The sequence below is a fragment of the Ambystoma mexicanum genome, chromosome 3q, assembly GCF_040938575.1.
Source record: "Ambystoma mexicanum isolate Mex_15411 chromosome 3q, UKY_AmexF1_1, whole genome shotgun sequence".
Classification (NCBI taxonomy): domain Eukaryota; kingdom Metazoa; phylum Chordata; class Amphibia; order Caudata; family Ambystomatidae; genus Ambystoma; species Ambystoma mexicanum.
In genome coordinates this window covers 1,175,251,334-1,175,265,646 of record NC_090926.1, presented here as the reverse complement: position 1 = coordinate 1,175,265,646, position 14,313 = coordinate 1,175,251,334, and the positions used below count along the sequence as shown (strand labels likewise).

The 14,313-nt window shown below is 48.5% G+C and overlaps 1 protein-coding gene across 1 annotated transcript in view; it reads left to right on the top strand.

The window, feature by feature from the left end:
- Nucleotides 1-254: 254 nt before the first annotated feature.
- The window catches only part of LOC138447729 (brain acid soluble protein 1-like), a 66,077-nt gene continuing 52,018 nt past the window's right edge, over nucleotides 255-14,313 (top strand). Inside the window, exon 1 of the mRNA XM_069604031.1 lies at nucleotides 255-530. The gene's annotated coding sequence lies outside the window, so the exon portion shown is untranslated. The remainder of the gene's footprint in view (nucleotides 531-14,313) is intronic.

The following is a 14,313-nucleotide window of genomic DNA, read 5'->3' as shown; positions in this document are numbered from 1 at the left end:
GTGTCCCTGCCCCTCTCTGGTTTAGTACTATTTTCAAGGCTGGCCCATCATCAGGCAGCCGGGCTGAGGTGGTTGTCCGGGCAGCTCTGGGGTTGCAGCCAGCCTTCACCCGCAGATAAGTAAACTTGATGTAGCCGTGTAACACAGCATCATTCCCGCATACAGCTCCCCGCCTAGAGGGGGGAGGGGGAAATTGAGCCCTCGCCCCCCTCCCAGCCCCGCAGGCAGACAATGAGGCCTTTCAGACTCAAGGTCCATTTGTATGCAGTCGCTATCTGCGCCTGCGGGGAAACCAGTGCCCTCTGCCAAGCAGGCCTGGCAGAGGCCAGTCCCTGTACCTGAGGTAGAGATATATGTTGTCATCTCGGACAGCCCCCTCCTCCCCACCAGCCCTCCCCCTTCCCAAGCTGTTTCAAAAGCCTCGCTCAACAGCTTGCAGTTTTCCTGCTCAGAAGGACGAACTCCCTCAACTGGAGAACTCACTGCCTTGGAGACGTCCACAGCCGAGTCCGCTCCGCGCAGCTGCCTAGGTAAGTCCCACACCGCAGGAGCGACAAGCTTCGGGAGGATAGCTCCGGGGCACCGCGCTCGCCTTGGAAGCAAGACGACGCGAGCAGCACAGGTTCCATCCCCACGTCCGCGCTTAGAAGCCTCTGTGTATTAAGAGTGTTATATATTTACAATGAAACTTTCCAAAGCAAAGAAACTCGACAAGATTCGTAATGGCCCTGCAATGCCTTGCACTAAAAAAAAACAGTTATGTATATTGCGCGTGTGCCCAAGTGCTCAAAATAGAACGCGCATTAACCCCCAAACAAGGTTTTTTATTTTTTATTTTATCAACCTCAGAAGGAAGAAAGGCTGGGTTGGCCTTTCTGGGATTCGAAACTGCGGCTCTCATACAGATATCAGCAGCGGGAACTAAACCCACTGAGCTATGTCACGCTTTCTTGGAGACGTTGCTAGTTTTGGTGCTTTTTGATATGTGTGCATTCGTTTTGTGATAGGGTTCTAACTCGATAAGCCCCTTGTGCTGTTTAGACAGCTCTTGCTGCCACCGCACTGGTGCGGCTGGTCCTTAAATGAAACTGCCTGGGTGCAGAGCCGGGGGGAACACGCGGATCCAGTATCCTGGGAGCCACGTGTAGTGTCTTGCCTCATTCAAGAGGTGGAGAGATGGAACCCAGGTGAGGATGGGGGGGCGGGGGCGTGCGGATCTTGGATGAATGAACTCGATAGAGAGCGTTTGCGCATGGCACGCCATCCCAGATGGAGCCAGAGCGCAGAGGCGAGGAGGCTGCCAGTCTCAAGCTCTGTCTTTGCTCTGACGCTCGATCGGCTCCGGGCTGTTCCTTATTGGGGCGGCTGCCTCTGCTGCTGTGCGGCGGGTCTGTGCATGTGGCACCCTCCCTCTGTGCACATCACCATATATCGGAGGAGCCCCTGAAGGCAGCCTCCTCCTGGGGGACTTGTATTTTACATCAAGCAGAGACCCAGCGGAGCGCCATGGGTAGTGGACGCCCACGGGAGATACGCGTAGGGCGTTAGTAGCAGGGGACCTGGGATGAGTGGTTTAGCAGGAGCAAGTCAGACATGTTAATAAAATAATGATTTTTACATGATAAAGCATACGTGCCACTTTCAGTTTTTTTGTATTTTATTAATGCATTGGCAGAACTGCTTTGATAGGAAACTATGCACTTGAACATGTGTGGGTGCCATGGAAACCAAAAGATCTTCTTCCTTACAATAGGAAATGAAATGTAAGCAGAGGCATTAAGTGAGGGGGGGCTGTTGGGACAACGTTGGGGCTGGCACTAAGAAACAGTTATTGCAGGAAAACAAAATTACAAGATTAACATGTTACGTATTTATTTATTGATTTGCAGTATTTACATCACTTCACAGATGAAAGGGCAAGAGAGGAGTTCATAGGGGCTGGAACGGATGGCCATAGCTAGACCACGGACTACCACTCCCATCATCCCTGACCATTTATTATGATGGCTCTGCCTAATGGAGGTTGTAATCTAAAGCATGTGGAGGGTGTTCCCTGAAGAGAACTTTAGGAACGTGAAATCATAATCACATGAGCAGAGGGCATGGACTTGAGATCAGAGGGGAAGGTGGGGGTTCCAGAGGTGGGGAGCGAGTAAGGTGAAGGAACGGAAGGGAGAAGCAGCATGGGGAGGGCAGAGAAGAGAGGCTGGGGGAGGGGGCTTGAGAACCCAGGGTTCAAGGGAGTGGGTAGCGAGGGATGGAATCCAAGTGAGGGGGCAGATCATGGATGGCTTGAGAAGAAGGAATTTAGCAAGTAAAGCCACCCCACATGGAGGCAGAACACAGAGGGGATCGGGGAGGTGGGTGCAAGCGGGGTAAGTAGCATGCGGTAAAGTACTACTGAGGTAGTCCCATGAGGAGGGTGGACAAGTATTCTAAGCTATTGAGGGAAAGTTAATGTTAATGGTAAAGGATATTTGTACCACGCACTATCACCACCGGAGTGGTCCCCTGGTGCTTTAGCAAATCTGAAAAGGAAAGGGGGTGGGAGTGAGTTAGTGGGAACGAGCGGGATAAGTGCAAGAGAGCAGTGATGTACTGTTGGCAGCTTCACTTCGTTAACACCATTCGCTGAGCTTGGGGGTGCTTTCCGGTCGGTAGCCTTCATGCGCTGTTGTGCAAAGCCATGTGTGGTTTGTTTTGTTGTTGCGGTGTAGTGAAGTTTGTGCGGTTTGCTGTGCTTTAGGGTTGTGGTTGTGTTTGGTTAGAGTTTGAGAGGTGTATGCAGAGGGGGAAATTGTTAGTGGGTCGGTTATTGTTGACAAGTGCGAGGAGGAACAGGCGAGCCTGTGGTGTAAACATAAACAGACGTCATTTGTGAAGCTTGCATACGGGTGTCAATTCATATTGTTTGTGGAAAGGCCACAGGCATTTAAAATACAAAAGCCACTCCAAGGCTGCTCTCCTTTTAGGAAGCAAACTAGGCAACACCTCACAAGGAAGAGACTGCGGAACAGCTTGTCAGCATTATAGTGAAGCAACCCAAACTGAAAATGAGCGAAGGGGCTGTGTTCAGGGGTGGGGCGCCACCGTGGAATGGTGGTGCGGGGATTCAGTGATCACTGTGGCACTGCTCTACGCCATGTGGTCCTGGGCGAATCACCATATCTCTTCCCCTGCCACAAGCAATAATAATATAATGAATTGACATTAGTATATATAGCGAAAATAGGGGCAGGGGTGGCCATTCCCTAGGCAAGACTTTGCCATGTCTGTAAGAAGGACATTGAGACTCAGAGACACTCGCCGACTGTGTAGGATCACAGGAACTGTATTGTAAAGGATCACCTGATCTGAAAAATCAATTGGTGACATTTTAAATCAGATCAAAGGTGGGCCTTTGGTATTCTGGTAATGATGCTATGTAACACATCTGGCTGAAGATGAAAGGACAATTGAGTGAGCTGAGGATTAGTTCCACTGAAGGAACGAAATGGATGCAATTGGTTTCATGAGGGAAATATTGTATTTTTAACCGGTTTCATTTGAATTATTTTAGATGTTTTATTGCTGTATTTCTGATCGTGATTGTTGTATGGAGATTATTTCTTTCACGGAAAATTGACTATTGTAATTTCAGTCTTATTTTGATAAATTGTAGTGTTAAAAGGTTTAATCAACCATAAAACACTTTAATTTTATATATATATATATATATATATCTATATATATAGGTATATATATATATATAGTAGGAAAGTCCATTTGAGCCAAGTCACACATTCCACAACGCCACCTAGTAACCATCCCTGGAAGGTCACCTCCAGTTCTGAGCCACAACAGCAAGGCATTGTGGGTATACACATTAGCTCAAATGTAAACCTTTTTCTCCAGGAAATTGTTTTTGTCTAAGAGGGTAGGGCTACTTTAAACATAACTTAATCAACCCAAGACTGACATTTGCAAGTCTTTGAGGACACCTATATACCTGGCTTCACCCTTGTTAGGGATCATCAGTGCAGTAGACACCTGAAAGCCTTGTGGTTGGAGCATTCAGCCATGTTTTCACAACACCAAGAAAGTTATGGTGGGTTTACTGCACGGATGATCCTTAATAAGGGTGAAACCAGGTATGTAGATCTCCTGGCAGTCTTGCAAATGTCTGTCTTGGGTTGATTAACCTATGCATAAAGTAGCACTGCCCTCTTAGACAATTTCCGGGAGATTTTTCTTTTGCATTTGAGCTAATTTGCATACCCACAATGCCTTGCTGTTGTGGCTCAGAACTGGAGGTGAACTAGGTGGTGACGTGGAATGTGTGACTTCGCTCAAATGGACTTTCCTACTTTCACATTTCAGGTGAAACGGTTTTTTCCAAACTTTTTAAACCCACCATAACTTTCTTTGTGTGTGTGTGTGTCTATGTGCATATATATATATACATATATATATATATATATATATATATATATATATATGGAAAGTGATATAAGCGGTTATTGCCTAACTTAATACTAAGCCCCTAAGGTGAGCACTCAACTCGCTGAGTTATCCTCCCAGCACCATTACTGTGTATGTCAAAGCAGAGCTGTCAGAAAGGCTAACATCCCGCAATTGATGCTATTTGAAGAAATGAATTTAGCTGCATGATATGATATGATGTACACGATGTGCATGATTTCGATAACCCTTGAACTGCCTTGCGTGTGATAACCTGCCTCTTACATGGAGAGATGCTGTCCACCTTCACAGGGAGAAAACACACAGCTTTGATTAGGGGCATATCTGAAAGCAATTTGAGGCGCAGGAATACTCATTGGGCGAGAAAGGCAAAAGTACATTCTACTTCCCTTTTTAGTTCTGGCTATCATATGGTGCATTTTCACCGCCTGCAAGCCAAAACTATTGCATTGGAACACAGATAGGAGGGGGATGGGATGAGAGGAAATGTATACAGCCTGTGGGCGTTGTTTGGTTATTCACCCAAGACCGCCTGTATTGATCCCTATGGCTACTCCCTCCCACTGCCTGCCCCTCCTTGCCCTAAGCGCACCCTCCTGGGATCTCTTTGAAGTAGCTCTATCATGCAGTAACATCAAACGGTGTAATGTATAGGATCTGATAGAATTATGTCTAAGCAGTCTTCTGGGTGGTAAGAGCCTAATTCCAGCTGTAAATGATCTCCTGGTTTGATGAACATTTCTTAAACAAGTGTCCATTAAGGCTCTTAATTCATAAGTAATATGTTTGCTCACATCTGTTCCTTGCACTGAACCCCTACTAAAACAAGCATTGGCAAAGCCAACAAGTTTAGTTTGTGTATAGGTATTGCATAGTCATTTGCCAGGCGCTGACATCATATGATCAATTTCACAATTTTCCAGCTGTTGCCAACCTACGGCCAGGTGTACCATTATGGCAATGTCTAGCCCATGCCTACAAAAAACAAAAACAGTTGGCTTTGCTAATGCTTGCTGCTGAAAATGACAGCCTTTCTGCCTCCAATTCACAGCCTGATGCTGTGCAGTCCGTAAAAATCCCAAATAGTTGACGTGGAAAAATATGTTATGACAGCACAAACATTGTGCACGATGTTTTAACTCCTAGCATGTCAAAAAGGGGTTCACCTGAAATGTACCCCAGATATGCCCTTCTGTGTGTGAAAAGAACGGGTTGGAGTTTGTGTACCTTCCCGAAAAAGGTAAGTGATAGAAAACGTAAAAACGATGAATAAAATACTTTAATCACAACAGATCAATTGTGATCATTAAGGAAAATATCAGGTTTTATGTAGCGCTTCATAGCAGATTACTCCCGTTTAGGAGCACTACACTAGTAGCTGTCACTGTTGCCTAATTCAATGGTAATCCACGTATCAACCCAAGAAGGATAAAAGGCTGAGCCCAGCCCCATCGGATTCGAGCTTGCGGAATGCAGACTAGCGCCACGTCGGAGGCGAGCACATAACCCCGAGCTATCAAACCCCTGAATCTGAGCGCGATGTCGAAAGCTGCGCAACACACGGCGTGCCTTGCAGACGGCAGTGGGTCATTGAACGCGCTGGGACGTGCACTCCTTGGAATTTGGCAAAGTGTAATCATTGGATAAAAGTGCAGTATTTACACCAATAGCTTCTAGGATTCCCGAAGGAGCATCGAACACTGCGCACCGCAGGGCCACCAGCATTTGAGAGCAGGGGAGCCGGGCACGTTCCCTTAAACAGCAGGCGCATTTGTTTAGGGGTTTGTATTGCGCATAGGACGGGGTGTGGCGATGGGCTTTGTGGGAGCGGGGGCAGGTCAGCAGGGAACATAGTTCCACTATGTCCACTACTATCTACGGGGTGGAAGGGAGTAATATTGTTTTCATAACTCTGCCTCGGGTGCAAGGGTGAGTGAGATTAAGAGGTTTTCACTCCTCCCTTCTAGGTGAATGAAAGCACGCTGATTTTACTACTGCCCTTTTCTAGGTGGAGTGGTTTCCTCTGCTCTCTCCAAGATGGAGTGGTTTCCGCTGCTCTCTCCAGGATGGAGTGGTTTCCCCTGCTCTCTCCAGGATGGAGTGGTTTCCCCTGCTCTCTACAGGATGGAGTGGTTTCCCCTGCTCTCTTCTGGATGGAGTGGTATCCCCTGCTCTCCTCTGGATGGAGTGGTTTCCTCTGCTCTCTTCTGGATGGAGTGATATCCCCTGCTCTCTTCTGGATGGAGTGGTTTCCCCTGCTCTCCTCTGGATGGAGTGGTATCCCTTGCTCTCTTCTGGGTGGAGTGGTATCCCTTGCTCTCTTCTGGATGGAGTGGATACCCCTGCTCTCTTCTGGATGGAGTGGTTTCCTCTGCTCTCTTCAGGATGGAGTGGATTCCCCTGCTCTCCTCTGGATGGAGTGGTTTCCCCTGCTCGCTCCAGTATGGAGAGGTTTCCTCTGCTCTCTCCAGGATGGAGTGGTTTCCCCTGCTCTCTCCAGGATGGAGTGGTTTCCCCTGCTCTCTCCAGGATGGAGTGGTTTCCCCTGCTCTCCTCCGGATGGAGTGGTTTCCTCTGCTCTCTTCTGGATGGAGTGATATCCCCTGCTCTCCTCTGGATGGAGTGGTATCCCTTGCTCTCTTCTGGGTGGAGTGGATACCCCTGCTCTCTTCTGGATGGAGTGGTTTCCCCTGCTCTCTTCAGGATGGAGTGGATTCCCCTGCTCTCCTCTGGATGGAGTGGTTTCCCCTGCTTGCTCCAGTATGGAGAGGTTTCCTCTGCTCTCTCCAGGATGGAGTGGTTTCCCCTGCTCTCCTCTGGATGGAGTGGATTCCCCTGCTCTCTCCAGGATGGAGTGGTTTCCCCTGCTCTCCTCTGGATGGAGTGGTTTCCTCTGCTCTCTTCTGGATGGAGTGATATCCCCTGCTCTCATCTGGATGGAGTGGTTTCCCCTGCTCTCCTCTGGATGGAGTGGCTTGCCCTGCTCTCCCCTGGATGGAGTGGATTCCCCTGCTCTCTCCAGGATAGAGTGGTTTCCACTGCTCTCATCAGAATGGAGTGGTTTGCGCTGCTCTTTCCAGCATAGAGAGGTTTCCTCGGCTTTCTTCTGGGTGGAGTGGTTTTTCCTGCTTTCTTCTAAATGGAGTGGTTTCCCCAACTCTCTTCTGGATGGAGTGGTTTCCTCTGCTCTCTTCTGGATGGCGTGGTTTCCTCTGCTCTCTTCTGGATGGCGTGGGTAACTCTGCTCTCTTCTGGGTGAGTGGTTTCCTCTGCTCTTGTCTGTATGAATGGTTTCCCCTCCTCTCTACTTGATGAGTGATTCCCCCTGCTCTTTTCTGGATGAGTGGGTTCCCCTGCCCTCTTCTGGATGGAGTGGTATCCCCTGCTCTCCTCTGGAGGGAGTGGTTTCCTCTGGTCTCTCCAGAATAGAGTGGTTTCCACTGCTCTCTTCAGAATGGAATTATGTGTGCTGCTCTTTCCAGGATGGAGTGGTTTCCTCTGCTCTTTTCTGGATGGAGTGGTTTCCACTGCTCTCTTCTGGATGGAGTGGTTTCCTGTACTCTCTTCTGAATTGAGTGGTTTCCACTGCTCTCTTCAGGATGGAGTGGTTTCCGCTGCACTCTTCTGGATAAAGTGGTTTCCCCTGTTCTTTCCTGGATGGAGAGGTTTGCCCTGCTCTCTTCTGGATGAATTTGGTTCCTTTGCTCTCTTCTAGATGAGTGGTTTCCTCTGCTCTCTTCTGGATGGCGTGGTTTCCTCTGCTCTCTTCTGGATGGCGTGGGTAACTCTGCTCTCTTCTGGGCGAGTGGTTTCCTCTGCTCTTGTCTGTATGAATGGTTTCCCCTCCTCTCTACTTGATGAGTGATTCCCCCTGCTCTTTTCTGGATGAGTGGGTTCCCCTGCCCTCTTTTGGATGGAGTGGTATCCCCTGCGCTCCTCTGGAGGGAGTGGTTTCCTCTGCTCTCTCCAGAATAGAGTGGTTTCCACTGCTCTCTTCAGAATGGAATTATGTGCGCGGCTCTTTCCAGGATGGAGTGGTTTCCTCTGCTCTCTTCTGGATGGAGTGGTTTCCACTGCTCCCTTCTGGATGGAGTGGTTTCCTGTACTCTCTTCTGAATTGAGTGGTTTCCACTGCTCTCTTCAGGATGGAGTGGTTTCCGCTGCACTCTTCTGGATAAAGTGGTTTCCCCTGTTCTTTTCTGGATGGAGAGGTTTGCCCTGCTCTCTTCTGGATGAGTTTGGTTCCTTTGCTCTCTTCTAGATGAGTGGTTTCCTCTGCTCTCTTCTGGATGGACTGGTTCCCCTGCTCTCTCCTGGACGGAGTGGTTTCCCCTTCACTCTTCTGGATGGAATGGCTTGGAGTGCTGGGGGAAGCGGAGGAGGCAGTGCAAGACATAGGATCAATGGTAAAGAATAAATATAATAAATAAAAACAATAGGTAAAAAGTGCGGCCAGCTTGTGGCAAGTGCAGGGGTAAGTGCAGACATCACGTGTCAAGAGCTGTGGGGACGTAGGTATACAGAAACAGCCCCCAAGTGCGGGGATTGCCCGGGAGGCAGTGTAGGTGTGTAGCTGGCGGGGGAGGGGACCTGGGCCCGAGATAAGAGGGTAGCCAGGTGACCAGTGCAGTTTCGGCCAGGAATTCAGCAGGGGAGAGAGGGAGAGAAAGCAGAAGCAAAGAGGAAGATCTTGAGGTGCTTCTGGATCCGGAGATGGTTCTCCTCAAGTTTCAGGGAGGCAGGGAGGCTGTTCAAGTGGGAGGCCTCAGCCGAAGAAAGAGATCTACCACCAACTCGTTGCTTGTGAAGCGACTGACCCTGAGGGAGTTGGAGGCAGATAAGCGAAGAGCTTGAGAAGGAAGATCTATAGGAAGAGGGAGTTGGAGGTATTGATGCCCCAGAAGGCCTTGTAGACAATGCAGAGGGTTTTGAACTTAATCCTTGCAGCCACTGGGAGCCAGTGCAGAGATTTCAGTCCTGGAGAGATACGATACCTGGGCTTGAGGCCGAGGACAAGTCTCACAGTCCTGTTCTGGATGAGTTGCACAGGGCGTAGAGTAGAAGCAGGCAGATTTAGAAAGATGCTGTTGCAATAGTCCAGCCTAGAGAGAACCATAGCTCTGGAGACAGTGAGCTTCTGGGGGAAGGAGAGGAAAGGAAGAATACCTCTGAGGGGGTGCAGCTGGTAGTGTGACTTATTAGAGACATCAGGGATGTGAGGAGAGAAGGAGAGAGTGGAGTCGAAGATGATCCTGAGGTTTTTAGCCTCACAGGTGGGAGAAGGAAGAGGGCCAAGAGAGGCCAGCCACAAAGTGACAGGAAAGGAGGGAGCGGGTGTGCCGATGAGCAGAATATCAGTCTTACCTGCATTAAGGCATAGATCATTGGCGACACACCACTCCTGAATAGTGGAGAGTCAGAGATGAGAGAAGGAGAGGAGGTGGCGGAAGGGAGCCTGAGAATGAGCTGAGTGTCGTCCACATAGCATTGAAAGTTGGGGCAGAGAGCGGCACTGCAGTGGGCAAGAAGTGCCAGGTATTGGTTGAACAGCCAGTGAGAGAGGTTAGACCCATGGGGAACACCACAGGTAGAGATAGAGATAGAGATAGATGAGAGGTAGGACCCAAGTTGGAGCTGGGAGGGTCGATCGGTGAGGAAAGAAGTCAGCCAAGCCAGGGCTTGATCGGTAATACCTAGGTTATCACAAAGACAGTTGAGCAGGATGGCATGGTTGAGCGTGTCAAAGGCAGAAGAGAGATCAAGTAAAAAGAAAACAGAGGGGTATTGGCATCAACCTTGGAGAGCAGGTCTTCACTGATGTTCAGGAGAGCAGTTTCCATGCTTCTGGTAGCTCTGAAGCCAGACTGATGGTCATGGAGACAACCAACCAATTCAGTGTGAAGATTAAGCTGGGAGATGGCCAGCTTTTCCAGGAGATTTCCCAGGAAACGAGTGACGGAGATGGGGCAGTAGTTAGCAGGGCAGAGGGCTCAGCTGAGGGTTTCTTGAGAAGAAGGTGCACAAGGGAGTGCTTTGGGGGAAGGGAAGACTCCAGTGGCGAAGGAGTGGTTGGAGACATCAGCCAAAGTGGGAGCCAGGGTTTCAATGTGGTCCTTGATGGTTTTCAAGGAACTAGGGAAAACCTGTTTCGACGAGACTTTCATAGATCGGACTTGTCTAGAAACCTCGTCTTGGGAGAACAGATGAAAGTCAGAGAAGGAGGGAGGAGAGGAGGCCACAGAAGGACCAGAGGAAGAGAGGGGATTAGAGGCAGGAGGAGGAGAGGAAAAGAGAGAGGACAGGATGTCCTGAGTTTTAGAGATGAAATGAGAAGCCAATGCCCTGCAGAGAGCCTGGGAGGGGACAGGCGAAGTAGAGACTGTTGTAGGATTGGCCAGCTTTTTGCAGATTTTAAAGAGTTTGGCCGAGTTGTTGGATGCTGCAGAGATGCAGGCTTAAATGAGGGATCTCTTCTTGGTGGGGACAGAGGGCCGGTATTGCCTTTGGAGCAGGCGGCAGGCCAGTTTGTCAGAGGATGTACAGGAAGCACGCCATTTCCTCTCAGCCACCCTGCACTTGTGTTTAAGGGTGGCGAGGTCTGAGTCGTGCCAGGAATTGCACTTGGCTTTGGCCTTCAAGCGGATCCTCATGGCAGGATCCATATGAACTCTATGCCACTGTAAAAAAACATGTACATTATGGCTGTGTCAATGTAGGCCAGTAAGCCAAGGTAAGAAGAGAACTAGTTCAAATTCTCATGGTGGTGCACATAATTCCAGTAAAATAATTCCATGCATTGGTAAGAAATCATGCCCATACTGGCGGCACCAATGTAAACATGTATGACCATATAAGATCACTCATCATGTTGGCTTTGCCTATGATGCCAGTAGACAGTGTCATGCCACTGTCAGAAAACATGCCCAGACTGACTACACCAATGTAAGCCAGTATTAGCTATGAATGAACACTCATCAATTTGGCTCTGAAAACATGAACATACTGGCTGCGCCAAAGTAGGCAAATATGTCCATGTAAGAACACTCAACCTGCTGGCCTTGCCTACAATGCCAGTAGAGTATGCCATGCCACAGTGAGAAAACATTTCTATACTGGCTGCACCAATGTGGGCCTATTTTGCCATGTAAACCCCTCATTATTGAGACTTGGGAAGATAGCTCAGGGGCAACGTGCTCGCCTTGGAAGCGAGACGATGCAGAGCAACACAGGTTCGATCCCTGGGTCTGCGCTTAGAAACCTCTGGGTATTAAGCGCGTTATGAATAAACAATTCGAATTATGTTGATTTTGCCAATAATGTCAGAAAGAAATGCTATACCCTCTGACAGAAAACATATTAATGCTGTCTACATGCATGTAGCCCCCTCACTATCATATAACAACATTTAACATCTTGGCTTTCTCATGAGGCTATCAAAAATGTATGCCATTGTAATGTTGGCTGCCACTGCAAAAATGTAGACCCTCTCAATCGGAGGCTAGCTTCCTAACCCAGCATGCATGCACACGCTCACACGTTCATTCACACACCATACATCATGAATACCATCAGGGACGTTATTTGACCAAAATGCCAGTGGTAGCGGAAGTGACATCACACGACCCTTGACCCATGGTGACATCACAGGAAGTGATGTCATTAGACCCCACCCGAAGTGATATCGCGGGAAGTGATGGAACACCCATTGACAAAACAGGAAGTGGCATCACATAGCATTGGGCACTACCAAAAATATGGTTACGATATCACTATAATGTGATGTACATTTCATACAAGAATGCATCACCATATGTATCATTAAGATCAGTCTGTATAGGCCCTTATTACCAAATTACTGTGAATGCAAGCAGACGTCCATGACCAAATGATAATGATGTGTTATTATATAGCACTTACGCTTAAGCGCTTTAAAAAGAAAAAATATACACTCAATATCACCCAACCTGTGTTGGTACTCATTTATCGACCTCAGAAGGATGAAAGGCTGTTTAAGAACAGACTAAAGCAGTGACTCACCCCCTGAAGTGTGCCTGAAATAAACCTTTAATGAGTCTAGCATTTATTGTATAGAATTCCAGAAAGGCACATTATTTGATATTCCTATTCTTTCTTATTTAGGGTCAGTGCTGAAAGTGTAAGACTTGTGGCGCTCCTGTTCTTATTTTTGTTCTTTTTTTTAAGAGGCCTGAATAAGAAAGCCAGCCACCCTAGAAGTAAAGAGCCACATGGTGCTGACCACAGCCCAGGAGCTTGCATTAAAAAAAAAGATTTTCTTTTTTGTAGAAGTCGCAAGGGAGACCTCAGAGGTCGCAGTTGCGACCTCTGGTGACCCCTAAATGACGTCCCTGAATACCATCTTATTCACACCCATACAGCATATACTCACATTTCCAAGGGTACGGCTGTCTCATTCACATTCAGACCCAAAAAGGGTACACGCTGCTACCTCATTCACATGCTCAGCCATACCCTGCAACATAAACAGACTGCACTTTCATTCACACAGGCACTTAGACAAACACATACCCTCACCTGCATACATACCTACATGAATATATACACACACAAACATGTTTTTTCTGACCTGCTGCGCTAGACTCCAGACCCACCTCTCATGCCACCTCAATTGCCCTCTGACCCCCTTAAACAACACAAACGGGTACCAAGAAAAAGGGGCACTTCCTGTTTCCTGACATGTGTAATGGAGTCAGAGCACCACCAGCTCACTGCCCCGGGGCCTCTAAATGTGTGCGGTACCATCTATACACATTATGCCATCCCCTCAGAACCCCAGCCTGCATCCCTAATGGGCCATGTAAGACAGAGGAAGCAAAATGCCACCGTCCTTGCATTGCCAGTTGGTCATGCGATCTGGGGAACTGCACTGTCAGAGGGACACCACATTTCCCTGCACAGTTAAAGAAAGCCCGGGGGCATGTGATCAGCTGCTTTCTGCAGCCCGGGGAGCTCTCAGTTTATTCACTGGGCTGGCCCGACTCCCTTATAATGGGTGGCGAGTCACCCATAATGGATGTTCCACCCTGAGTATCATCTGAAGTGCTCTAGTATTCATTACTTTCACCCACCTGGCCAGGTGTGGGTCACAAGGTCAGCATGGAGGCAAAAGTGGCGAGGCTGTCCCGGGCCTGTGGCCCATGGGGTTGGGGTAAACAGACAGATCATGTAGAGAAAGCATTGGACATGTGAACCTTGAGGTTAACACATTTGGGCACGTGGGCAGATCGTGTGAGGATCCTGCAGAAGGTGAACAGTGTAGGAAGCTTGGGTGCATATAGCGGCAGTTTGAGGGAATTGGGCTAGTGGACCAATATTGTGAGGAGACTGGGACACATGAATATACAGTGTAAGGCTCTAAGGCCTCAGTCTGCAACCTGTGACTTTCAAGATATTTTGGACTATGGTTCCCATGATCCCTCACCATAGACTATGCTGGTTAGGGATGATTGGAGATGTAGTTCTTAACATTCGGAGAGTCGAGGGTTGCAGACACCTGCTCTGGGGGGTGCATGGTTTGACAGTATAAGGGGCTTGGGGCACATGGGGAGCGCGAGGACCTTGTCATGTAGAGATAGTGTGTGCCACCTGGGAACACAGATGGAGTGAGGAGCATGTCCCGCTGCAGTGGGCTTAAATCGCCAGTGGTTCCAACCCACTCTCTTTAAAAGCAAATGACCTCCTAGCACTTAGAGGTAAGAAAAGATGACCCTGCGATTGGCTCCATGTGTACCCTTGCATGGTGACACTACATGTTGTAAATAATGCCATAGTTTCCAGTTGGATGAAAGAAGTGTAACCTACTTGCTATTATTT